The sequence below is a fragment of the Python bivittatus genome, unplaced genomic scaffold (genome assembly GCF_059951505.1).
Source record: "Python bivittatus isolate LINGU-HERP-01145 unplaced genomic scaffold, Pbiv_v1 ctg000980_np1212, whole genome shotgun sequence".
NCBI classification, from domain to species: domain Eukaryota; kingdom Metazoa; phylum Chordata; class Lepidosauria; order Squamata; family Pythonidae; genus Python; species Python bivittatus.
This window is the reverse complement of record NW_028277125.1, coordinates 61,609,157-61,635,269: the sequence shown is the minus strand read 5'-3', so window position 1 is coordinate 61,635,269 and position 26,113 is coordinate 61,609,157. Positions and strand designations below refer to the sequence as shown.

General features: G+C 39.0%; 1 protein-coding gene across 4 annotated transcripts in view; it reads left to right on the top strand.

Moving 5' to 3' along the window:
- The first annotated feature begins 470 nt into the window (after positions 1–470).
- The window catches only part of CUNH10orf90 (chromosome unknown C10orf90 homolog), a 244,980-nt gene continuing 219,337 nt past the window's right edge, over positions 471–26,113 (top strand). For 3 of the 4 annotated variants that reach the window (XM_088131947.1, XM_088131948.1, XM_088131945.1), the window contains exon 1: positions 471–1,053. The gene's annotated coding sequence lies outside the window, so the exon portion shown is untranslated. The remainder of the gene's footprint in view (positions 1,054–26,113) is intronic. The other variant, XM_088131946.1, reaches the window with a different exon arrangement.

Below are 26,113 nucleotides of genomic sequence, written 5' to 3'. Positions count from 1 at the left end.
AAAACCCAATCTGAAGAACTGCATGTGGAATCTACAATTGTAATGACTTATTTTGTCCTAGAATGAGTCATTTTACAACGCTTTCTGATAAGTCCCATACTAAAATGGGCTCCAACACTGACTCTCTTCTTCAAAAGGAAAGCAGCAGCGTCATACCCTTCTGCTTCATACACAGGTGGAAGGCATGACATGTCACCGTTAGGCCGATCCCCTGGGAAAGCATAGCGCGGCTAGTTGTGGCTAAAGGCGCGGAAAGGTGAAGCTGCGCGGGGCAGTTTCGGGCCCGGGAAGCGTCATCCTCGGGGGGGGGGAAGCGACTTTTCGGAGGAGGGGAAACGGGCCCTGCCAGCCCGAGGAAGGATGCTTAGCGGCGGCGCCGAGACAACCTCCTCGCCCGTCCACAGCGACTGCCTGGGTTTCCTATCCAGGCAGGGCCTCCCAATCCTGGCTCCGCCTGCACCACATGACCCCTCCGTTGCCTGCAAACTTTCTTCTTCTCCTTGTCCCGGGGCGGCCGCGACCGAGACTGGAAAATGGCGGCTTAGCAGCGTCGCCGCCGCCTCAGTCCCCGCCTCTCTGCGCCGGCTTTTCCCGACGGCTGGCGGGCTCGGGCTCCCCTCAGCTATGACGCGTTGGATACCCACCAAGCGCGAGGAGAAATACGGCGTGGGTGAGCGCTTTCTCTTTCCCTCTCCCTCCCGCGCGCCGCGCGGATCCCCCGCTCGTGGCGCGGCTGCCTGGCTGCTCCCGGCGAACTTCCACAGAAGTTGAGGCTGCGCGGCTGAGAAGCGCGTCCCGCAGCGACACCGAAATCCTCCTCATCTCCGCCGGGCAACGGACTCGCCCTTCATGCCTCTCCTGCGCGACGCCTCCCCTGAGGCGTTTTGGGAAGGGTCGAGGCCGGCGAGGGAAAGCGGCTTCTTCGCTTCTCAAAAGGCCCGCGCTGATGAGGGGATGGGGGGACTGAGGGGCTGTTGTTTCGCTTCATCTACTTAATTCCTGCCGAAAGCGACTTCTGTTTTCCTGCCCCCGCCCCCAAGGAGAGCCAGTTCGGTGAGTAGTTAAGGCTCCAGGCTAGAAACTGGAAGTCCGTGAGTTCTAGTCCAGGCTTAGGCACAAAGGCAGTTGGGTGACCTTGGGCCAGTCTCTCTCTCTCTCAGCCCTAGGAAGGAGGCAATGGCAAGCCACTTCTGAAATCTTGTGAAGAAAATACATGTTCAGGCAGTCACCAGGAGTCAAGACTGACTGGAAGGCATCTCTCTCCCCCCCCCCCCCCAAAAAAGTCATAGCTTCCTTCTGGGCATCAGATTTTGCAATACTGCTTGGACCCCTTGCAGTTCCTCTAGCTCTTCCCTTCTTTTCTTGCTCAGACCCTTCCCTCCCCCCACCCGCCTAAATTTGAATGACGGTACTGTTGAGAATAAATATATGGAATATAGTGGGATGGTCTCACAAATCTAATCTTTCCTTCATTAAAATGGTTAGTCACTTTGACTTTTTGTTCAGGAAACTTTCTAGCCTCTTAGTTTATAAAGCAGCCTACCCATATCCAATCTCATTAGAGGAGACTGCACCACTCCATCAAGATTAAAGGGGTGAAACAGGACTACCATTATCTGGCTTATTTTTCCTGATGGTATTCTGTACCCTAAGGCTTTCAGGTGCATGCTCTGACCCACAGTATGCAACAACTCAGAAACAGGAGATATATGCTTCTCTTTTCACTGAATTTCAGGCTTATTAAAATAAGGCATAGCAGTAGAAATCATATCTCAAATTTTAAAAAAATCCTATGCAGACTGTGGTTTGATCAAGTATGTGTTACATTTAAATAAACGTCTCTTCATTTTGGAGTTTCAGGAATAATTCTTTCCTTGATGCCAGTCACATTTTAAGCTGGTTTGAAAGATCTGACAAAAATGTATTAAAAGAAAGAAAAAGAGCAACAATTTCCCTAAAATTGTGGTAGCAATTGGCTTGTACCATTAGAGCAAAAGATAATTCTCTTCTACCATATTTTTGGCTGGTGGCTGGTCATTTCAGTTTCCCATTTCGATTGCTATAATACCCACAATACCTTGGGAGATCTATTTGAACATTTTGTATGATTCACAGGACACACTCGTATGTATTTCAGATCCATCAATGGCCTTCCTCATTTTCAGCTAGTGAAATCCCAAAGATTATAGAGTATTTGTGGGCAGGGAAGGCACTATGGAATTATCACTCCAGAGATATTTAAAACAAATATGCAGTTCTAGGCTGCATTCTCCTTTATAAATAGGGCAGCCTAATCCCCATTATTGTTTCAATCTACAAGAAAGGCAGTAGAGATGATCCATCAAATTATAGGCCTATTAGTTTACTCAGCATGACCAGTAAAATGTATGCTATGTACCTAGCCCTTAAACTAGAGTATTAGATTATCCAAGAGCAAAAACAGAGAAAAAACAAGTAGGCTTTAGATAGTCAGTTAACAGTTGAGCACTACTTAGTTTTCCACATCTTGTTGAAAAATATATGTCCAGTGCTAAATGTTGTCTTTATACAGTATTTGTTGATTTTAAAGTGTCTTTCAATTCTTTATCATGCATTTTACTATGGATCAAGCTAACAACATTTCTCTTTACAAACACCTATTGATTCTGATATCCCTGCATAAGATATCTTCTTTATAACTTAGACTCAGTCTTGCAAGACACTTTACTAAACATATACACAGCTGTAGACTACACTTCTACTACATTGCTGATTTTGCTCAGATTTATGGCACAAACTTATTTTTCCTCTTCTAGCTGCAACTCAAGATCAGGCAGATTTTTATGTAGGTTTTTTTCGACGTGTAAGAATTATAATGTCACCAAATGTTGATATTTAGCTGTTAGAACGTGGAGGATAATGACCTCTGTAGCATAAGAATTAGAAACATCCTAAGAGTCACCCGTTGGGGGAGATGGGCAGCATACAAATTTAATAAATAAATAAATAAACAAACAAACAAACATCCCTAACATTCTTATTTTAATTATTACATATTTTAATTTTTAAGTATATGAACTTATAGGTACTGTGATGTTTTATTTGTTTCAAAGTGTTGTGACCTCAGCCTGTAATAAAACTTGATTTGATCTTCTGCTCAACTGCAATAGCCCCAAATAATCAAACCTTTTAGAGAATATGTTCTGATCTATGCATCTCAGTACCTGATGCAGTTAGACTGACCTGCACCCCAAAACATAGAATAAACTAAAAAGGAAAGTTTGAGCCAGACCTTCCACAGATTGCAAACCAAGGTGACTATACTGTAAATTTGGTGATACTGGCATCTCTATAAGCTCATTTGCAATTAATTAATATTAACATGATTTATTCTCAAAGATATATAAATATTAATACATGGGAGGTCAAGACTTTGTAGCCAGTCACAACTTGGACAGCCACATACAGGTTATAAAATATATACAGCTTGGGAGAGGTGTTAGTTCCTGGCCAGTATACCTTGAATGTCTAGTTTGGCTCCAGGACACAAGGGGAATGTTGTCCATGTCATTATGTTTGTTTTGTCTCCTATTTAACATACTCTTTGCTTTCACATGCCTAATGAGATTAGCTTGAAAGAAAGCTGTAAGCATCACCTGTGTCTCTTTTGTATAATTATAAGCTATGTGTGTTAGGCCCTGTTTTGTTTAATAAAACAGATCTAATTTATTTTAACTGTGTCTCAGACTTTTGATTCCAGTGGCAAGTTCATTACACCATTCCATATTCTACATTCTCTATCCTGAAGGGCAGTTTTATGGAAGGCTATCTTGCAATTATGAAATTAGGCTTTTTTCCCCCAAATTCTTCTACAATGTAACATCAAGCTTCTAAAAGCACTTTTCCACAGTCCAGTTTACTTGCCCATTTAATATTCAAGACAAATGGATCAGGGTGGTGGTAGGTGGTGGTGGTAGTATAGTGGCCCATATCTTGATTTTTATTCTGGCATTGTGATTAAAATCCAGTTAAATTTTTAACTAGAATTGTAACAATTACCGTGGATATTTGGCAAAGTCTATATAATACCCCCAATAACTGGCATTACAGTCAGGTCCAGAAATATTGGGACATCGACACAATTCTAACATCTTTGGCTCTATACACCACCACAATGGATTTGGAATGAAACAAACACAATGTGCTTTAACTGCAGACTGTCAGCTTTAATTTGAGGGTATGTACATCCAACTCAGGTGAACGGTGTAAGAATTACAACAGTTTGCATATGTGCCCCCCACTTGTTAAGGGACCAAAAGTAATGGGACAGAATAATAATCATAAAGCAAACTTTCCCTTTTTAATACTTGGTTGCAAATCCGTTGCAGTCAATCACAGCCTGAAGCCTGGAACGCATAGACATCACCAGACGCTGGGTTTCATCCCTGGTGATGCTCTGCCAGGCCTCTACTGCAACCGTCTTCAGTTCCTGCTTGTTCTTGGGGCATTTTCCCTTCAGTTTTGTCTTCAGCAAGTGAAATGCATGCTCAGTGGGATTCAGGTCAGGTGATTGACTTGGCCATTGCATAACATTCCACTTCTGTCCCTTCAAAAACTCTTTGGTTGCTTTTGCAGTATGCTTTGGGTCATTGTCCATCTGTACTGTGAAGCGCCGTCCAATGAGTTCTGCACCATTTGGCTGAATGTGAGCAGATAATATTGCCCGAAACACTGCAGAAGTCATCCTGCTGCTTTTGTCAGCAGTCACATCATCAATAAATACAAGAGAACCAGTTCCATTGGCAGCCATACATGCCCACGCCATAACACTACCACCACCATGCTTCACTGATGAGGTGGTATGCTTAGGATCATGAGCACTTCCTTTCCTTCTCCATACTCTTCTCTTCCCATCACTCTGGTACAAGTTGATCTTGGTCTCATCTGACCATAGGATGTTGTTCCAGAACTGTGAAGGCTTTTTTAGATGTCGTTTGGCAAACTCTAATCTGGCCTTCCTGTTTTTGAGGCTCACCAATGGTTTACATCTTGTGGTGAACCCTCTGTATTCACTCTGGTGACGTCTTCTTTTGATTGTTGACTTTGACACACATACACCTACCTCCTGGAGAGTGTTCTTGATCTGGCCAACTGTTGTGAAGGGTGTTTTCTTCACCAGGGAAAAGATTCTTCGGTCATCCACCACAGTTGTTTTCCGTTGTCTCCTGGGTCTTTTGGTGTTGCTGAGCTCACCGGTGCGTTCCTTCTTTTTGAGAATGTTCCAAACAGTTGTTTTGGCCACGCCTAATGTTCTTGCTATCTCTCTGATGGGTTTGTTTTGTTTCTTCAGCCTAATGATGGCTTGCTTCACTGATAGTGACAGCTCTTTGGATCTCATCTTGAGAGTTGACAGCAGCAGATTCCAAATGCAAATAGCACACTTGAAATGAACTCTGGGCCTTTTATCTGCACATTGTAACTGGGGTACTGAGGGAATATCACACACCTGGCCATGGAACAGCTGAGAAGCCAATTGTCCCATTACTTTTGGTCCCTTAACAAGTGGGAGGCACATATGCAAACTGTTGTAATTCCTACACCGTTCACCTGAGTTGGATGTACATACCCTCAAATTAAAGCTGACAGTCTGCAGTTAAGGCACATTGTGTTTGTTTCATTCCAAATCCATTGTGGTGGTGTATAGAGCCAAAGATGTTAGAATTGTGTCGATGTCCCAATATTTCTGGACCTGACTGTAAATAAAGCAAATTGAGTCCTTTTATAATATTTTTTAATGTGAAAATGCTACCACCCTTGTTTTTTCAACTTACCATTCCTAGCAGTCTTAAACATTTTTATTATTTGTTCAACATTCACAAATAACATATTTAGAAAAATGGGAGTGCTGGAACTAAATATGAACAACATATTCTAGCAGCAAGAATGTTTGGATTGTTCTAAAGTTTATATACTAATATCACTGTCAGTGTCAAGCAACATCTCAGGAAGATACGAATTTCATAACTTATGGTCTTGGAAAGTATTGCATAACTTATTAAAAGTTCATCGGAATGGTAATTTCCACCATTGCTTTGGTATATATGATTCAGCTGAAAACATGAGAAAAAATAAATGATGGACTGATTGATACTGTTGTGAAACAGAAGGATTGGTATGGGGTGAGCAAAGAAGCTGGATAAGATTTAGTTGATGAACAATAGTCTTTGCATCCGAGAATCTAGACTCAAAATAGGTATAGGAATAGGATAAATCCAGGAGTTCCCAGTGGATTGTCATACAAATACTCTTGAGGGGAACCCATTTAAATTTTGATAGCAAAAATGTATGTTCTCAATACACTATCATAGATAGGAAACGAAAAAAGTTTTTTTTTTAATGGTGGGAAACTGCAGTGTGGTATTTTTGTAATGAAAGCAATAAAAGCTTTCATAAACTCCAACACTGAAGAAAAATAATATTGGGAAAACAAGTGATACATGTATTTGTCAGAGGGAGAAAGTGAGAAATAATATCTTTAAACTGGAACGGATCACCATTTCTAGATAGCACATTTCTAGAAGTTATATTAGCTATAACTAGTGGTTATTCAGCCAAAAAAAGCCTTAGTGGTTATTCAGCATTGTGTCCTATTGATGAATAACCATAGTACAAAAATAAATTTTCATCATGCAAATTTCAGAAATAACTAAAAAGCCAGCTCCTCTATAATACCTGTATTATATCACCTTTGTTTAATTTGTTTGGAATTACAATCAATGTATTAATGAATGAAATGTTTAATGTCATTAAAATATAAAACATCTCCCCCCCCCATCTATGCCCTTTTGGCCCCCTGTGGTCTGCCACCCCTGTTGACCTTTGCCATCTTCTTGCTCCCGCTGCTGACAAGGCATGCCTGGCCTGGCCCTTCATAAGGCAGCTGCTGGCTTGTGAGGCCATCTTCTCCAGGTCTCATGAGGAAGAAAGCCTTGTGCGGCCAACAACTGCCTCGCGAAGAGCCAGGCCAGGCATGCTTGGTCAGCAGCCGGACCAAGAAGACAGCAAAGGTCAGTTAGGGTGGCAGGGGCCATGGACTGTAGGGGGCCAAAAGGGCATAGATGGGAGGGAAGATAGGTTGGGAGAGGTGAAGCACCCCTGTGGTTGTAAGTGAGGGCAGGCTGCCAAGTGCCCAAATGTTGATCATGTGACCACAGGGACTCTGTAAGAGCCATAACTTCAGGGATCAGTTATGAGTCCCTTTGTTCAGCACCACCGTAATTTCGAACAGTTGCTGAATGAATGGTCATAAGTCGAGGACTACTTGTATGCTACTTGTGGGAAACAGTGTGATCCTGTAGAGGCTTCTGTTAGAGAGACAAGGTTATTTTTGCTAATTCCCCTCTTACTGTATCTCAAGCTGTATTTCTGACATTGTTCCAGAGGACCTCCTACTTCTTTGAGGACACAGAGAAATGTCTTCACAAATCACTTTCAGCCATCCTCTGTCAAAAGCATTCTACAAGCAGGATTCTAATCATAGATCTGATATGGAAAAACATATTTCCTTTTCTAAGATAAAATCTTTCCAATCCCAATTCCTCTTCATTTGATAATTTCAGCGTTTCAGAAAGACTTTACCAAATTTTAATCCCTTTGGCTGCTATGATGGTTTAACCAACAGAAAAGAATATGATACAGTTATCAAGAATAAGAATTTTACTATTTTATCTTAAAAATATGTTAGATTTTAATTTAAAGGCATTACAATTCCAAAAACACTGCAGTTGCAAGTTAGAGCACATCTTACTATACACATCATATGGATATTTGACACATACTTTGTGCATGTCCATACACATGTAGCAATAGAACGTTATACATGTCAAAATACATTTTATAAAACATGAAAACAGACTGACTGACAGGAATATGTACAAAATATAATGGTCTTTTCAAAGGTTGTTATTAAATCCAAAGAACTATAAACATAAAATGAAAACATAAATAATTTCTATATTATAGTTGATACTTTACATTCTCAAAACATTCTATAAATATAACTTACCTTTGAAGAATCCTTGAGAGATAGTAGCACATTTACATTTTACATTTTTAATTTATATTTACCTGAAATACAGTCATTTAATGCCAATTATTCCAGTAATAAAAGGAACATAGATCATGTTTGATCAAAAATAATAAGTTTGGAGCATCTTCCAAGTTACACTCTTTGTTCAAAGTAGCGTGAAATAAATACTATGGAAAAATGGTTATACAATCACTCCATTGTCAGATGTGGGAAGATTCTCTATTTGTCTGTGCTACTATGCCAGATACAGGAATGTTGGTTCTAAATTCATATTTGCACTGAATCAAGTAGTCAAGAGGACGTGTCACTCCCATGCTATCAGTAGGCATGGGAAAAAAATACATGATGTATAAATATTTTAGATAAATCAACAGAAGGTTCATCATTAAAATACACCTGCAATTGTAACATGCACAGAGTAGAGGGAACAATTTTGATTTTGGTGATCTGTGATATTATGATCAATATTTTGTAACTTAACATTCATTTGAGATAAGTCACTTGTAATTTTCTTTTAAGAATATACTGTCTAAATACATTCACATGAATACTAATTTACATACAAACATAGTTTACTTTATCCATTTCCCCCTCCATTATTATAGGAACTTCAAAAAAGCTTTGGTAGATTTGACCATAAGTCCAATTTCCCCAGCATCTTTCTTCTTACAACATCTTTTAGGAATCCAAGGAAAGCCTGGTTCATGTTGAAGACTTTCTAAGGAGTGGATAAGAAATGTTCACATCATTTCCTCACCACATTATTTCAGTGCTTTTTCCAAATGTTATACAACTGTGAACCAGGGCTTAGCTTTACAGATAAAATACTGCTAAACAATCTGGGCACATCACAGAGTTGCAGTACTGTACACTATTTCATCTTTTGCAGAGTTATTCATATCAGATACTGTAATCGGATATTGCTTAAAGTTTTGTTTTAATACTGTGACTTGCAATTAAGATTTTCTCTACATAAATTCCCAAATAGTATCTCTAACTGGATGGATCACAACTGGCTTGGCGATATATGGATACTAATACTTTTACATGTTTTCCTAAGAGAAAATGGAATTACTTTGTAACACCTACATTGACAGAATAAGAGCTTCCAAATGTTTCTGCTAACCAGCTATGATTTTTTCTATTCTTGCTTTTGGAAATTTTTTCCTTCTCTTGCTTGCAGGGTTGTTTTTTTAGCTCAGAAATATTATTAGGTTTCTTTAAATACACTGCAAGTTTGAGAACTTCCTCCAGAATTTCTGTGAAATCAAGTCTGGGAATGTGAAGGCCATTTCAAAACCCTTTCTTTCCTGTAAGTACTTCATGGTCAGTTTGGAAGTATATTTCAAATCACTGTCTTGCTGAAACATTCGACCACCTTTCAGCTTCATTTTCTTCACTGACTGTGGGGTATTAGCTTCTAGGATATGTCAATATTTAGCTGAATCCATTTTCCTGTGTGCACAATATTTCTTCTGCCACTGGCTACCACACAACCCCACAGAATAATAGAGCCACTCGTATGATTAAAGGTTGGCTTAAAGTTCAAATGTTTCATTCATTTTTCCCCACATACATCTTGTGTGGTTGTGGCCCAACAGTTTTGTTTTTGTTTCATTGGTCCAAAGCGCTTTGTTCCAAAACAGATCAGACTAATTAAAATTTTATTTGACAAACTTTAGATGTTGACTTTTATGATGTGGTTGGAGAAAAGGCTCCCTTCTGACAGTTTTCCTATGCTGATCTTAATGTATGTATGTATGTATGTATGTTATAGCTACAGACAAAAAAGTGTACCCCTGATTCTGGGAACACCCCATCTTTAGTCTTTAACAGGATGCACTTCCCCATGCAAGACTAATGCTCAGTTTGGGAGTCCTGTTAGACTCACAGCTCCTGCTCAAAGAGCAAGTGGCAGCTGTGGCCAAGAGGCCCTTTGCACAGGTGCACCTGATGTCCCAGTTGCACCCATTCCTGGACTGGGAGGCATTTCAGACAGTCACTCATGCCTCTTGATTGGACTACTGTAATGCACTCTACATGGGACTACCCTTGAAGACCACTTGGAAGTTACAGCTGGTCCATAGTATGGCATCTCAGGCAGTAATGGGCACGTTACAATATGTGCATGTGTCCCCACTGCTTCACAAACTGCGCTGGTTGCCAGTTGGCATCTGGGTGCAATTCAGCATGCTGGCTATCATCTATAAAACCCTTAATGGCATAGGACCCAGCTACCCAAGGAACTACCTCTCTATATATGTTTCCGCCTGTCCAGTGACATCAGCTAGAGAGAGCACATTCCCAGTCCTGTTGATTGAGCAGTGCCGCCTTGCAGTACTCAGGAAAAGTGCCTTCTCGATGATGGCACCTGCCCTGTGGAAGTATATCCCTCCAGATATACAGAGTGCTGCTCCCACTCTTTTGATTGTCACCAAATTGTTAATGACCTTGTAATAATAAATAATATAAAATAAGAAATAAATATAGTAATATAAAATAAATAAGAAAATAAATAAGAAGAAAGCAAACATTTTTGATGGGTCAAATATTATTATATAAAATAAAGGAAAAAGACAAATACAAGTTTAAACGAATATATAAAATAGATAATAGAGATTAAAAAAACATACAAGCAGTAAAATACAGGTGAATAGCAAACAAATCTAAAATATCATATGACTAATATACTCTATTAAAGCTTATAATACTATAAGACACTTCATTTTCTAATCAAAACATCTGTTAAACTTTAAAGGTACTTGGTTAAAACAGCTGAAGTCATTAAAAAAGAGAAAGAGAAACTATAGCTGATAATACATTAAGACAATACTGTAAATTCTGTGTAGATTATATGTCAAGTTAGAATATGAATTCTAAAATCCAAATTTTGAATGTAGTAGAATTCCATGTATAAAATTGTAATCTAAAAATGGTTTCCAAATAGAATTGAATTCTATATCAGATTTACTTTTTAAATATGAAGTTATTCTATACTTTTAAATATGCTCCCACAATTTGGTTAGCCATTCTTCGATCCAATAAAAAGAATATGAAATCCTTGCATCTATTAATGTATACAATGCCAATTTATTATATTTTGAAGGAATGTACGGTTTTGTGAAGTTTATTAAAAATCTCTCAGAATTAAATAGGATTATGATTTCTCAATTTTGTTCTATTTTACAATGGATTATTTTTCAGTATTTTTGAGCTTTACAACATTGTCAACGCATAAGAAAAAAGATCCAAACTGTTCATTATATTTCTGGCATTTTTTGGAAAAAGAATTACTCATTTTAGCAATCAAGACTGAAGTGATGTATCAGCAATATAACATCTTGTACCAATTTTCTCTGGGTATAATATTCGAGGTGAATTTAATGTTCTTTTTTCCATTAAAATTTGCAATGTTCCATCTCTAAACTATTCAGATTATGTATCCATTTAATCATATAGTATTTCACTTGTTCAGGTTTTGAGTTGTGTAATTAATAAATTACACATTGTGCCTAACAAATGTTCGATACTATGTGTTGGAAGATTTTCAGATTCAGCCAAGTTTCTCAATATTCCCCCTTGTTTCCATAATTCTTCCATGCTTATTTGAAAATATTGCAACCAGTTAAACTTACAACAGCACCGTGTGTTAAGAGGCTCAAAATATCGTAACTTTGTCCCGTTAACAATAACATCTTGCCATCTGAACAAGAAAGCAAAATTAATGTGCAAGATATCCAAGATAAAGCCTATTTACAGCAAAAGCTAAGAATGCCTGTATTATATACAGATCCAATGATTTCTGACTACCATTGCTATGGCACAGAATTTGGCCACCTTCCTAAAGACTTAATGGTCTCACTTGTTTAACAAGAAACACATAGTTGCCTGTTGGAGCTGGTCCAAATAATCCATCCTCCAAGGATAATATATAGGGCATTTCGAAAGTCCATGGACAACTGTCTCAATTCCAGTGACTGAACAAATGCATAATTGCTCTAGATAGGGATTATTGAATCTCCCAGTCAATACTATTGAAACCAAAGCATCTAAGTGTGCCACTATGAATGCCCTCGTATGTGAAGGATCAAGTATATAGTAATAATATTGTGGATGATGTCAGATGGATACATGAGCTCTTTGTAGCAGAGCAGTGACATGTTAAGTCAATCCTTTTATACATCAAGGTTGAAAATTCTCTGCTTGACCTTGCTCCAGACTTTGTTTAAACCCAGCATGGATAAGAATTTGGGGGGAGGTGGTGAGCCCACAGTAGACCACAGCTGATGTTACTTACTTCTTTATTGGGGAATTGTATTGGTCAATCAATACCAGATGGACTAGGGAGTTACCCCCATAGATTTATTTAAGCCAGTAGTTCACCTGGCAGAGTCTTAGGCAACCCTCAATAGAGATACCACCAACCTCTGATCAGAGAAGAATATTTGTGAATTCAAGGAGCCAGGAATTTGGACAGAGACCTCAGGAATTTGGACTGAAGTGCTTCTACCACAAGGATATTTTTATGTACATAATGCTATGTACCATGTGCCAAAAGACTTAATACTTTAACTTTGAAAAGCTGAACTGTTGCAAGCACATGGTTTTATCTCTTAAAATGTGGATCTGTCAAGCCCTCATAGGTAGGCAAACAAGAACCACTTGGATTTCTGGAAAGATCTTTATTGCTAGGAGATATTAGTATTGGTCTCTGTCCCATCTTATATTAAACAAAATCAAGGTTATTTTGAGTTTCTTTCTCACACTTTTCTCTTTCCCAGGACAGTGGAGTCTCTTCTGCAAGTCCCCCCTTAAGGGTTTGCTCTTTCCTTCTCCAAGGGCAATTTACTTTCTGTTACAAACTGCCTCCATCTTCTCTGTTTCTCCCTTCTGCTAAATATTCCATCACAGTATCTGATTATTGCTTTAGAAGCTTTTCATGCATAACATATGAGGACTGGGGTTTCCAGGTGGTGGAAAGTAGATACTTAGGGGTATTTAAATGCCTTTCCTTGCCCAATCTAGATGTTTTTGCCTGCCCCAATATTAAAGAGAGTGAGCCAGTTTTGCCTTCTCCTCAGCAATTAAGGCACCAAGCTAGAAACTGGGAGATGGTAAATTCTAGTCCTTCCTTAGTCACAAAAGCAGCTGGGTGACCTTGGGCCAGTTGCTCTCTCTCAGCCCTAAGAAGGAGGCAATGGCAAACCACTAACTTGAAGGCACAAAGGTGAGTTAGTGCACCACTTAGTAAATACAGCCATGCTAGACTTTGCACGGTTGATTTCAAGCATTTTGGTCAGGCAATGTAATGCTAACACACAAAGTCATTGTCACCACCCTACCTGGGATTCAGAAAAGATGGTGGCATTGCTTGCTGATCACTGATGTATAAGCCATCCTGGACTTGTGGCCAACAACTTCAGTATCTTTTCAGCAGATCCTTTGCAGTGATCTTCAGATTTTGATTTGCAGATCTGACCAGTTTTCAGACAGTTCTGGCAGATATTTTCTTGATCTTCCAGACCTTCCCTTCAGCAATTCCATCATGTAATTTCTTTTTCTTAACAATGTACAGTATCTCACAGTGGAAATGGTTAGTTGGAAGCATTTAGAGATCTTTTTCTATATATTTCCCTTGCTTTGTAAGAGCGAATTATCTTCATTTTCAATACTCGACAGCTGCTTTAAAAAGCTCATGGTAATTGAGGGTAGACAGAATAATAACCATAACCTGAGCAGTTAGAAGGGTCTGTCCCCTTTGTATCAATCCCCTCTGAAATTGTCTTTACCTTGTTAATTATAGGCCTAATCGCCTTTTGGGGCCTAGTTAACTTTTTTACAATAAAAACAAAAACAAAATGAATCAACTGGAACTGTGTCCAAACTTCTGCACCTGCCATTTTCGCTGTTTTATTATTTTGAATCTATAAACTGCATATGCTAGTATGCATTCATATCCACAAAAATACCACGTTTAATGTACCATGAGGTTGTGGTGACATCTGTTCCCTTGAGAATTAATTGAAACACACAGTCTGACCAGGGTGCCTAAGTGTAAATGAAAAAATTGCTTGACAGATTGCAAGCATGCAACATGGTTGAATAGTACTTGTTTTATTAGCTGCTAGATGATGGCCGCTACTTACACAGACCTTGGGGATGGTTATTATATTTTACTGTGACCCAAACTAATATAATGGGATTTATAAGCACGCAAATAGATGCAGTACCTTTCTTTACAGCCCAATTTTATGGATGTTTGTTCAGAAGGATGCATTATAGTGATAATGTTCAACATGTACTTATTATAATCTAGATGCTGCCTGATCAATCAGACTGAATCAGCATTAATTTTATGACGTAACTTGTCTCTTTAATTACCACCCTCTCACCTGTCCCCTTTGTATCAGTTGCTATGGAAGTTATGATATACAATAATGTATAATTCAAAGTCCTATTCAGAAAATATTCTTCAAGAATTGTTTAGGTGTCCTCTCTCTCTTTCTAACTGCAATCACACAAACATATATTATTCTTCAGAACAGACAAGCTAACATAAGGAGTGCTTTGTGAAATTGTAGTTTCTCTGTAATAAGCCTTTCACTGGAAGGCAATATTCACAAAGGTTGCTTGGTGTTAATTTTTTCTTCATGCTGTGCATTTTTGTCTCTCGATTGTAGAAATGTGTTCCTTGAATTACAAGTAAATATTATCTAGAGTGTTTGAAGTGCCAAGATTTCCGCTCTTCCTCTATATTGGTTTTGTTCATTTGCATTAAAAGATAAAAGACTTTTAAAAGTAAAAGAAGGCCTGGAAAAAAAACTTGTTTGATATAGAGGTGAAACTGTTGCTGTGTCAACTCACACCTATTTAAGAAAAAGAAATTCTCATGTTGACATGCAGTATTTGTGAATCATAATTTTAAAGGTTTTTTGCAGCAAATATTAACAGTCATAATGACTGCAAAGGGCAAGAAAGGTGTATGCTTCTGTAATTTCTTTTTTACAAGATTTGAAATTATGTATAAAAATGCAGCAAGGAAGAAGCAAGTTAATCCTTATATGTTTGTACTTTCACCATTATCCATGTGAATAGGCAACCTATGTGTATGTGTACCAAGTTGCACACACAAAACCAATCTAAGATTTTGCAATAAGCAACTCCATTGCTATGTTCCTAGGCTCTGGGCAAAGAAATCTACATGTTGACATGCCTGATTAGGGCACAGTTTCATACATAAGAGGCAAGAGACATTATGTCATCTCACAACTAACATCTTCCCATGCTGAGCAGGATGTTCATGAGATCAGAGGCAGTGTCTACTTGGTTAGATTCCTGATGATATAAAACATTCAAACAAACTCAAATACAACCTTCTACTAGCCTCTCTGTTCAACACAAGGTCAGGCATATTGGGGTGGTGCTGGCATATACTATTTTTCCTTACCCTGTTCACATACAATGTCTGAATACAGGAATAGAATTACAGGAATTAATTGAAGACAGACATAGAAATAATGTGTGTGATCTCATAGCTCTTAATACACATTACTTGCACATTGTTTCAAGCCAAATCACTGGCCAAAGTTCAATATATCCCAGTGGTAAATGTTTTATATTACAGTGGAATAACATGTGTGATACAATATGGTGATTCTAATTACAGATAAAAATAAAATAGCTGAGGCTGCAGATTGCAGAAGCATATTGGTTGGAATCAAAGAAGACTTCTTAACATTTTTTTTTTCATGCCACTTTTCTACTGAAAATCCTCACAAAGCTGTTTCACCTCCACCAATGAAAATACACAGATACTTTCCTAGGAGAGAAAGAAGCAGGGTGAGGATGGCACAGGTTGCATTATTTCCTGAGAATTTGATTTCTTCCCCAAATATGTTTGCAATTGAAATCTCAAGATTTGCTGAGTAAAGATAATACATCCCCCAAATAACACTTTTGAAGGATCAGTAAATGAAAGGAAATGACAGAGAATTTCATTCATTTTATCTTATTTAGAATATATTGCAAGAATATAAAAATACATGAAAACAGAGCTTATTAACTGAATCAAGCCATTAAAATGGATCAAGTATACTTTACCATAAGCCTGGACAGTTTTTTCTTCTCTATCTTAAGAGCAATGATCAGCGAGCCAGTTTTACTAATCCAGCATCAGTCTTTATATAGTTAAATAGAGTTTCTTATCAGCCTACACATCACCAATTATTCACTACTAAGTTAAGAATTCATCAGTACATGTTTAGAGTGCATTTGTTTAAAGGGAAAAGAAAAACAACATTTCTCACAACTTTGCTTTTAGCCTCTAGTTATAGTTTTTAAGATGGCAAAAAAAGAGCTACTTTCCTTTTGAGGAAAAAATTAACTCTGGTTTCTTTGACTTAATGACCTTATCTGCGTTTTCAGTTTTGAGCTGTTAAAACCACAAAATACAGAATGACCTGCCAGTTTCATTACACACAGCTGGGGTATGATGCCTATCTTGACTAACCTGCTTTCATGAAACTGGGGGATCTGAATGGAGAGCTCCAAATCGCCTATAAAAGGGGGATATGGGGACAAAAAGTGCATAAACAAGAAAGCTCCAACCCACCATACCACCGCTCGTTTCAGTAGCTGAACACTTTAAAACAAAATCAAACTAAATCAGTGCCTAGATTTAGTGCCTAAATACATGTCATCTGGCATGGCACCTTTGATTTGCAGGTGTAAAATTCTAGGGCAAATGTGGGAATCAGCCCTGAGAGAATATACATCCCCCCTAAACTCTGCTCTCCCCCATTGAACTATCCAATTTCAGTCATCCTATTTTGCATTTTGTAATAGGTCTCCATCACCAGTTTTAGGGTCTCACCAGGATATATTTATTTCTCCAATGCACAAATATATAAAACTGACAGTGTCCTAGATAAAAGATTGTCAGTCAGGGAAAGCCTTGTCTGCTGTCTTCTCTCACTCCTTGAATCTCACGTAGCCCCGTAAGCATACTGAGCAATGCTGCTTAGGAAACAGTCACTTTGCTTCTTTTTCAAAGAACCATTAACCACAGAACTGAGCATATTTAAGCCTACTAAATGAAATCAACTCTCTGGTAATGTGAGGCTACTACTGAGTCATGGAGAAACTCTGGGATAGACAGAGTTTAATATATTATACCACATCAACCATTGATCAAAGCTGACAGCTTCTATTTAATTTGAATATTCTGATTTTTTAGCATTCCCCTTGGATTTTTTTTTTTATTTGATGCCCATTTGTCCAAATAATATTTTACTGCAGATGCTCAAATTATTGCTCGTGGAAATACTAGAACATAAAAGTTTATGGTATTTAAATAGATTGCTGTTTGCATTATATATTATTTCATAACTGTATTTTATTAGTTTGTAATGCAGAAGAATTTGTCATTCAGCAGGGAAAAATCCATTACAGTTTCTGAAAGAGGGACTTTATTTAATGCTATCCCCCATCTGTTTATGGGTGGCAGAAAAAGAGAAGGATTGGATTAATTCTCCTCACTTTCTCTGCCCTCAAATAGGTGATAAGTGATCTGAATGGGATGTTTGCTACTGGATGAGGAAGTGTGCATAGCAGCTCTCTGCTATTCTTCTGTAAAAATGGGTTGGAGCCACAGAATGCAATCAACCAAAACAGCTGCTGTTCAGTCTGCTGGGCCTCCGTGAAATAAATGGTGATTGTATTTAAGCAGTGCTTGTGGAGTAACTCTGAATAAAGCTATGGTGAAACCTCCATTACAGTGCTTTCTGCTAGTCAGAGGGTATGCACTCTTTAGCATGGCATGAAAACATTTTTGTTTAAAAATAATGCTAACTTATTTTCAAAAGTGAAAAACTGTCTAAACTCAAATGCTTGCATAATTAAACTGCCTATAGTGGGATCTAGCTCCATCATACTACATTAGAGTGATATCAGGTCCTATATCATTGTCAGCTTCTCTTTCAATATGGCTAACCTGAAAAATTGCACTTGTTCCATTTTTAACAAGGCTGGTGAGATGAAGCCAAGCAGAGTTGGCTAGTTTACAAGCAGCTCAGTCAGGGGTATCACAAAAGGGGTAAAAAAACAAAATCAAGACAGTAGTCACAACCGTGCAAAATCCCATCATGACACAGGTAAAAAGGGGAATAACTTTGATTCTGTGTTTGAGGCTTGACTTTGTTGATATCATCTTGACTTTTTTGATACCCCAAGTTCAAACAAGTTGCTAAAATCGAAAAAATGTATCCTATCCAGCAGTTTTATGAGAACATGTGGAAAGCTATTTGTCCCAATACCATCTGACTTTGGTTGGGCACATAGCTGTAATGCCATCAACGCCCAAATGATGCCACCATGTAGTAAAGAGCAGTTATAGCTTCCCTTTCCAGTAATCTGTGCTTCTGTTGCAAAGTATAGCACTCCAGGGTCCTGCTACAGACATCCCTTCCTTTGAATTATTTACATATTAAAGTTTCACACAAGAAGTATATTTTCTGGGTGCATTTTCACAGATAATTATTGTGCCAAATGAGCACAGCTCATTTTGGTTTAATTTATTCTGAGAAATTAAGAGATTCCACTTCTCACCACAGGTAGCTTCACTCAAGTAACATACTGACTATGCGAAAATGACAGTAAAATGTAGTGGTTAATGTGCTAAGATCTAATCTAATACTCTGACACAGTACTCTAATCTTGCATGCAAAGTAATGTGCATGATCATAACTGTGGCAGGCTTATTTCTGTATTTGGGCTTTCTAGTAGAACAACAACCCTCAAATGATATGTTCCCACTGGCAATTAACCACAGCGAAATCATTCCTTGACAACAGCAATTTCCCCTCTTTTCCCCATAAAAAAACAGTCTTCATCTCATTGCCCATGCATGAATGAGACAGGCTTAGGTTGTGCTGTAGCAGTGTTAAAGTAGGGCTTTCTTGTTCCAAGGCATAAAACCTATTATGCTTCAGTATCCTGATATTTTGGGGTGAAGTCAGGTGAACAGTAGTGGGAGTGATCAAAGAGGTGCCTACTCGGTGTATTAGGCTGATGTGGGCTTGCCCTTCTCCTCTGGTCCCCAGTCAGCCTCTTCTACCACTTTTCTGCTATTCACGCCTTAAAATCTGGTCACAGCAGCATGTGAAACATTAAAAAAAAAAAAAAAACACCACTGGCTTATGTGGCTGGAGCCTAAAAGAGCATAACTGTGATACAGCATAACAATGAAATGCCTTTTGCCTCTAGAATGCAACACAAAGGCATCTGCAGTATGGCAAATGGTAACTGTACTGAAAAAGAAAAGGATTAAGAAAGAAATCTTAAAGAAAAGTGCTGTCTTCCATGTGCTGCAGCAAGCAACTCAGCTGTTTGTGCTTCTTACCCCCCACCCCACCCACCCCCAACACACACACACTGGATTCATTTTGTTAGGTCTAAAGCAGGGGTCCCCAAACACTTGAGCTCATCGACCCCTTCATGAAGTTTCAGATTGCTCATTGATCCCCAAACATTTATTATATGAAAATAATTTAATAAATAGTGCTTTAACTAATAGTACTACAAATAATAATGAACAACAGCAACAGTAGATAGTCCCACTGACCCTTGGGTGTCAACATTGAACCCTGGTCTAAAAGAGTGGCCTAGAGATCCCCCACAGAACCCTGGTGTCAGACCCCTCCCTTTCTCCCTGCAGTTCCATGACTGACAGATGTTTCTTCTGCTGGGTGGTGAGGTATGTCTTTGATTTCCAAGGACTGGCCACACCACAGTGTAGAAGAGAACTGTACACAATACTTTATTATAGCGTACACCTTTCTTAACAATAGGCTGTTGTCCTGAGTCAACTCCACCTTCCTAGGCTTTGCAAGTTAATGTAGCCACGTAAATAAATTTTTGATGGTTAGTCCTTATAATAAATAAAAGTGTCAAGTGTAAAGTCTTAAAATTTGTAAAGTGGCATACAGCCTTTGCCTCCCTCCAAACGTTCTTGTGCTTGTTAGGATCAGGGGCTGCCCCAGCATGGTTGCTCCTCTTCTGGGTGCTGCCAAGCCCCAGGCCAAGCTCCAAGCCAAGCTCCAGGCAGGAATCACACTACAATGGGCTGCTTACTGTAGTTGGTGGTCCTGGCAGTTGACTGATAGCCCTCTTACTTGCCTGTAATAGTTGTATATTCCCATTTCCTCGTCAGCTTGTTGTCTTCTTATTCTCCACTTTTCCTCCTACATACCCACACGTTTGTAGGCTAAGGGCCTAGGTGGGGTGAGGCTGCCTATGGATGTTGGCATGTTCCTAAAAACACCAGGGTGTGGGTCAACTAGCCAGACACCTGGAACAATGGCATGGATGCTTGTGAGTAAACTGTGGGGGTGGAGGTGGGGACGGGGAATGAATGAATGAGCCCATCTCCTCTCATGTTTCTGGGCTGTAAATTCTCATGCAGAGAAAAAGCATGAGTTGAGCTGAGCCTTGGGGAAGTAGGGGAGGGAAGCATTTCTGCCTGGCTGCAGCTGCTTTTCCTAAACGCAGACAGCAACCCCAGCTTCATTCCCTCACAAGGTATTGAAGAGGGAAGGCAAAAAAAACAGAGAAGTACTTTGCCTATAATGTACTGCATCCATAATATCAGGACAACGTAACCTGGCACAACTCCAGACTTTTCAGACATAATAGAGACAGGACAGGGATTGGCAACAGGGACAGCTAATATCATGCCAGTATAGTTGTTTGCCATCTCAATAAGTGGATAGTATTGGGAGAATTCCCTACTTATCAATATAAATTAGACTTTTTTTTTTTACTACTGATGCTAACTTGCCTTAATAGTGTTAGAAAATCAAGCCATACAGTACACAAATATGAAGAAAGCACAATACTATAAATAGTTGTGCTCATTTTCTGTAGATATGGTATAAGATGAATTATACACATAGAAGGAAAATGTCATTCTGTCTCTGAGTAAATATAGTTATGTAAGGTCACTTTAGAGACAGCAGTGGCAAACAGTGATAGGTTTCAAAAGTACTAATTTGAAAAGTAATAATTCTACATGGATTATAAAGAAATCATGCTAGACAAAATTAATTGCTTTTTAAATTGAATTATACAATTAGCCAATGGAGTAAATGGTCTGCATGTTAAATATATAAACTTTAATATAGCTTTTGACACATTGTCAAATCTTGCTTGGAAAATGAACTGGAATCAAATTTGAAAGTCCTTGCTATAAATTTTAGGCCCTTAATAAAATGCTCTGAGCCAAAGCAAACTTCTGGTTTGTAGGATCTACTTTGTAGACATCCACCAACCTGAGCTTGATATAAAATCATATACATACTATTAAAGAATTCTGATTAAGTACTTGGCTGAGCCCTTGAACTGACTGGACTTGCAGTCTTTTGAAACAATAACCTGTTATTGGGTCAGCCCAGATTCTTTTAGTTTCAGCAACAATTAAGAGCAGGAGGAGGAGGAAGAAGAATCTGTCAGTCTACTGCAAATCATACTGATTTCTCAGCAGGACCTCTGGTTGTGGAAAACAGGAGTAGTCCAGCCCATGTTGAGAATACCAACTTGACAGAGGATGACCTAGAGCATGACCCTATGTTTCCCTTACTATATGCATTAATCTGCTTTCCTGTAGGTCATTGTGCTCCCTTGCTCGCTCTCTAGTTTGACAGCCAAATAGCCCTTACTGGCAGTCCTCACCTACCAACCCGTTCAGCGACAGTTCAAAGTGGTACTTATGACCAGTCCTTGAAGTTCCATCTGTTGCAGCACCCCCGCGGTCACATTCAGATGCTTGGCAACCAGCTTGCACTTACCATAGTTGCCACAAAGTCAATGGGGAAGATGGTAGGGAAGGTTGCAAGTCACTATGGTAAGTTCCCCTGACCTTCCTGTATTGCGCCATCCATCTCCTGGCCTTCCTGCGCTCGCACGGTGCTGCATCATCTGTCCTTCATCCTTCTGTGCTCACTCCCCACCATCCATCCTGTGGCTTCCCTGCACTCGTGCCATGCTGCACCATCCATCCATGGCCTTCCTGTGCTCACACTGTGCCACACCATCTATCCTCCATCCTTCCTGTGCTTGCGCCTCGCTGCACCGTCCAACCCTGTCCTTCCTGCGCTCATGCACAGCTTGCGCCGGGCCTCCCAAGGCCTTCCCCACTCACATGCAACCTGCACTGGCCCTCCCAAGGCCTTCCACAGCCTCCCCCACCCTCCTACAGCACCCCTTACCTGGGACACCTCTTCCCGCTTAATGACCCACATGTCTTGGAGTTACGATAGCAACCGGACTGCCAGGATTGTCGTTGCTAAGCAATGCTGTCACATGATGTCGCGCTTTATCACCACATTGCTTAGTGATGGCAATCCCAGTCCCAGTTGCTGTTGTAACCCAAGGACTACCTGTGCATCTTTTCAGCAAGATCTGTTCTTACACTATTTAACTCTAGTGCCATTCAGTCCCCATTTAATTAGCTTGCTAACAGAAATTACCAGATGAGATTAGTTTGGCAAGGCCTGTTCTTAACAAATCCATGCTGATTTCTGGTAATTATGACACTGTTTGTAAGGTGCTTATAGATCAATCTTTTAGAATCAGCTTTAGAATCTTCCAAAGTATTGATGCCAGTTTCACTGGTCTTTAGATCCATAAATTTTCCTTTTCCTCTTTTTAGAAAATAGAGACAATATTTGCTATTTTCCAGTCATCTGGCACTTCAGCAATTTTCTAGGGTTTCTCAAAGATAATACATGTGCCAATCATCTGGCATTTCAGCCAGACCATCAGCTACTTCCTAAAGTACCGTGGGATACAATTTATCTTTCACCTTGATTATGTTCATACTATATATAGATTAATCTGGTGTTGAGTCTGTGGAAGTATATATACAATAAATAAATACACAAACATTTGTTTCTTTCCATTCCTTATTTTGTTAACTATCCAAATTTCAAATTCCAGGTGCTGATTCAAGATGTTTTAAGTTGGTGTAGCAATTATGAACTAACTTTACTTAAACTGTCTGATATGGCCTTTTGATTTCAGTATATTGTCTTGCATTCTATTTAGAGGACCATTAACAATAGGAAGGAGATACCAGGTGATCAAATTCCTACTAAATCTGGAAGAATAAAGAAGTATTAACACCTTGTAATGAGAACAATGATCAAATTTTAATAAATGCACACTTCACATTTACATTTATTTTGCAGCGGGTTCTAGTTCCCCTTGTGCAAGAAGGCTGTATTTGTTTTATCTGTAAAGTTCCCAAGTTCCTCATATAATTATAATTCCCAGAATTCCTTGAAGTTAAGCTAGTCACATAACTTAAATAAATGGACTTAACTGAAAGTAACAGTCTGGATCCAACCTGATCTCTTTTAAATAGATTGACCCCAAATCCTTATTACATAATATAGCCGTGTTCACATATATTTGTACAAACATAGGTTTCATTGTTGCAAGAAAAGGAATCTTAGTGAACAACAAGGCTAATGACTATCACTAGCAGTGAGGTAGGGCAGGTGTAACTTTGTGATCTTCACAGATACTATGAACATGTGAGAAGGACTTGTGTATCTCCCTCCAATATAATACTGTACAAACAGAAATATTATGTTAGAAACAGGCACAATTTTACTTGTCACATTCACGTTCAACTTTAATTCAGGGGCTCAAGGCAACACAATTTGTATTGCAGTGTGATTCTGCTTTTTAATGGCAAATTTTGCCGCTGGTAAATGCTGCATATGTAATTAAGCCTTTTAAAATTCTTCTAAAATATTTTTGCCATTTATGTATATAGCTTTGTGTTGATTAGCATCTATTATTCTCACTATAATTGTTACTTATCTTTAACCTTTCTGATAAACTGCACTCTGCAGAGATATTTGCCGTCTTGTATGATTGCTGAAATACATTTTCAAGTCAACAACAGCACAGCCTATTAAAAATACATGGCAAAAGTTAAATGTGCACCATCCACTCTGCATTAAAAACAGCATGCAAAAATAAACTACGGAGACATTTTCGATTGGCAAATAAGCTTATTTTTTGTTAATTACGTGTCAACAATTAATGATAAACGTGGATATTTCTTCAGATAAATAACTAATGTCTGTTGATATGTTCAGTCATGAAAAGGTTTAAGCAGGGCCTATTAATAGGCTGAGAGAAAATATTTCTCTCTCTGCAAATACTGATCTTGCCTTGTTGTCTGAGCACAAAGGTTCCTGATTCTCCTTTAGACTTTACCACACAGAAATCAATCCAGCTAAAGTTGAGGTAAGCACCCTTTTTGAAACTGATGGGATGCGTTTCCCTTATTTTTCCTTGTTTACTTTACCTGCTCTACCTCTTCTTTCTCTGCTCTGAATTTCAATTTGTAAAGACAGGGACTCAGCCTTTTGTTAAAGATGCAACCATCTTCTCAAGTTTCTGTTGACATTGTGCTCTAACAGGAAGAACAGAAATAAAATACACAGACCCAAGCATAACCCTTTTTTAATGAACGAACTGTAAAAACTACTGACAAACTCTGCTGTTAACTACAACTCTGCAACTACATGAGCTGCAGTTGGGCCAAAAATTATTATTGAGACACAGTGCCTCCTAGCATATACAGTATAACACTTTTAGGCATCCGTTTTCCCAAATGCTAAGGGGAATACACGAGTGACTTGTTCACGGTAATTATCCTGACTCTGACTTCTAAGACAGCTGTGAGTTTCTTAAGTTCAGGCTGCAGATGCTCCATATAGCAGGGGGCCCAAGAGGGTAGAGGTAAGGAGGCTTGATGATTGGGTGTTAGAGCTGTCAATCAAAGTATGGTAATACAAGGCAAGTCCTCCAGTTTATACTCCAGAGGTTGCTGAGGGGAGAGAAATTTGGAGCATGTAGGTGGAAAGATAGTCAGAGAAATATGGCATGAATATATTTAGTGTCAGGGAACGCAAATATTGACCAACTATAGATATGCTGTAATATTAAAGGAAATTGTTTAGATCAGTGTTTCTCAACCTTGGCAACTTTAAGTTGTCTGGACCTCAACTCCCAGAATTCCCCAGCCAGCATGGCTGGCTGGGGAATTCTGGGAGTTGAAGTCCAGACATCTTAAAGTTGCCAAGGTTGAGAAACACTGGTTTAGATCCCATGTATTAATAAATGTTAATTCAATTCCTTGTATAAACCTTAATGAAGTGACTGTGCTGCTCTAATTCTTCCCCATGTTACCTCAGATATGTATAAAGAAATTGAGAAGAAAAATAAAAGAATTTCCAAATTAGGAAGGGTTTGGTGATAGCAGCAAAAGCCATAGATATCCTTGAGGGATATACCTGGGTTAGTGGGATGAGGTTTGAAGAAGGGAGGGAGGGAGGAAGCTAAGAAAAGGACCCTCACAATAGAAAGGGTGTGTGGTGCAAACATCTCAGAAAACTCTCACACCCAAATCCCAGGGGTAGGAGCCAGCTTTATGGTGGAAAGGACCCATGTTCCACCTGCTCCATGTTTCTGAGTGAGGTTCCCTCCATCTCTGTAATGATGGCTAGATTTTAACAAGAAAGTCTCTTGTTTCAGCAGGATTGCAGCTGCCTGAATGTGAATGCATCGGGCAGGGTTAACTTGAGTCATGGAAGTTCCTGCTGTCCTTCCTTGGGTAAACGCTATGGTCAAATGAAGCAGTTGGGATTCCTGTTGGACCGAGTACACGTAGCTTTTGTTAGACTGTGCTCTGGGGAATGGAGTTTGGTAGGCATATTTTCTCTCTGCTTTCTGTGGCAAATCTTTATAGCAGAAATGGTCTGAAGGTTTTTTGTTTTGTTTTTAGCAAAGCACTCTTTTTAGTAGGTCATTCTCTTTTCCAACTGCTGCAGGAAAATAAAACACTCTTCTCACGAGTTGATTTTTTAATTAAATCTTTTTTATACTAATATTTTTGGCATGCCTTCATGAATATGCATGACAGCAATAGATGTAAGCTTTCCATGGCTCATTGTTCACCTCTAAAAACCATAA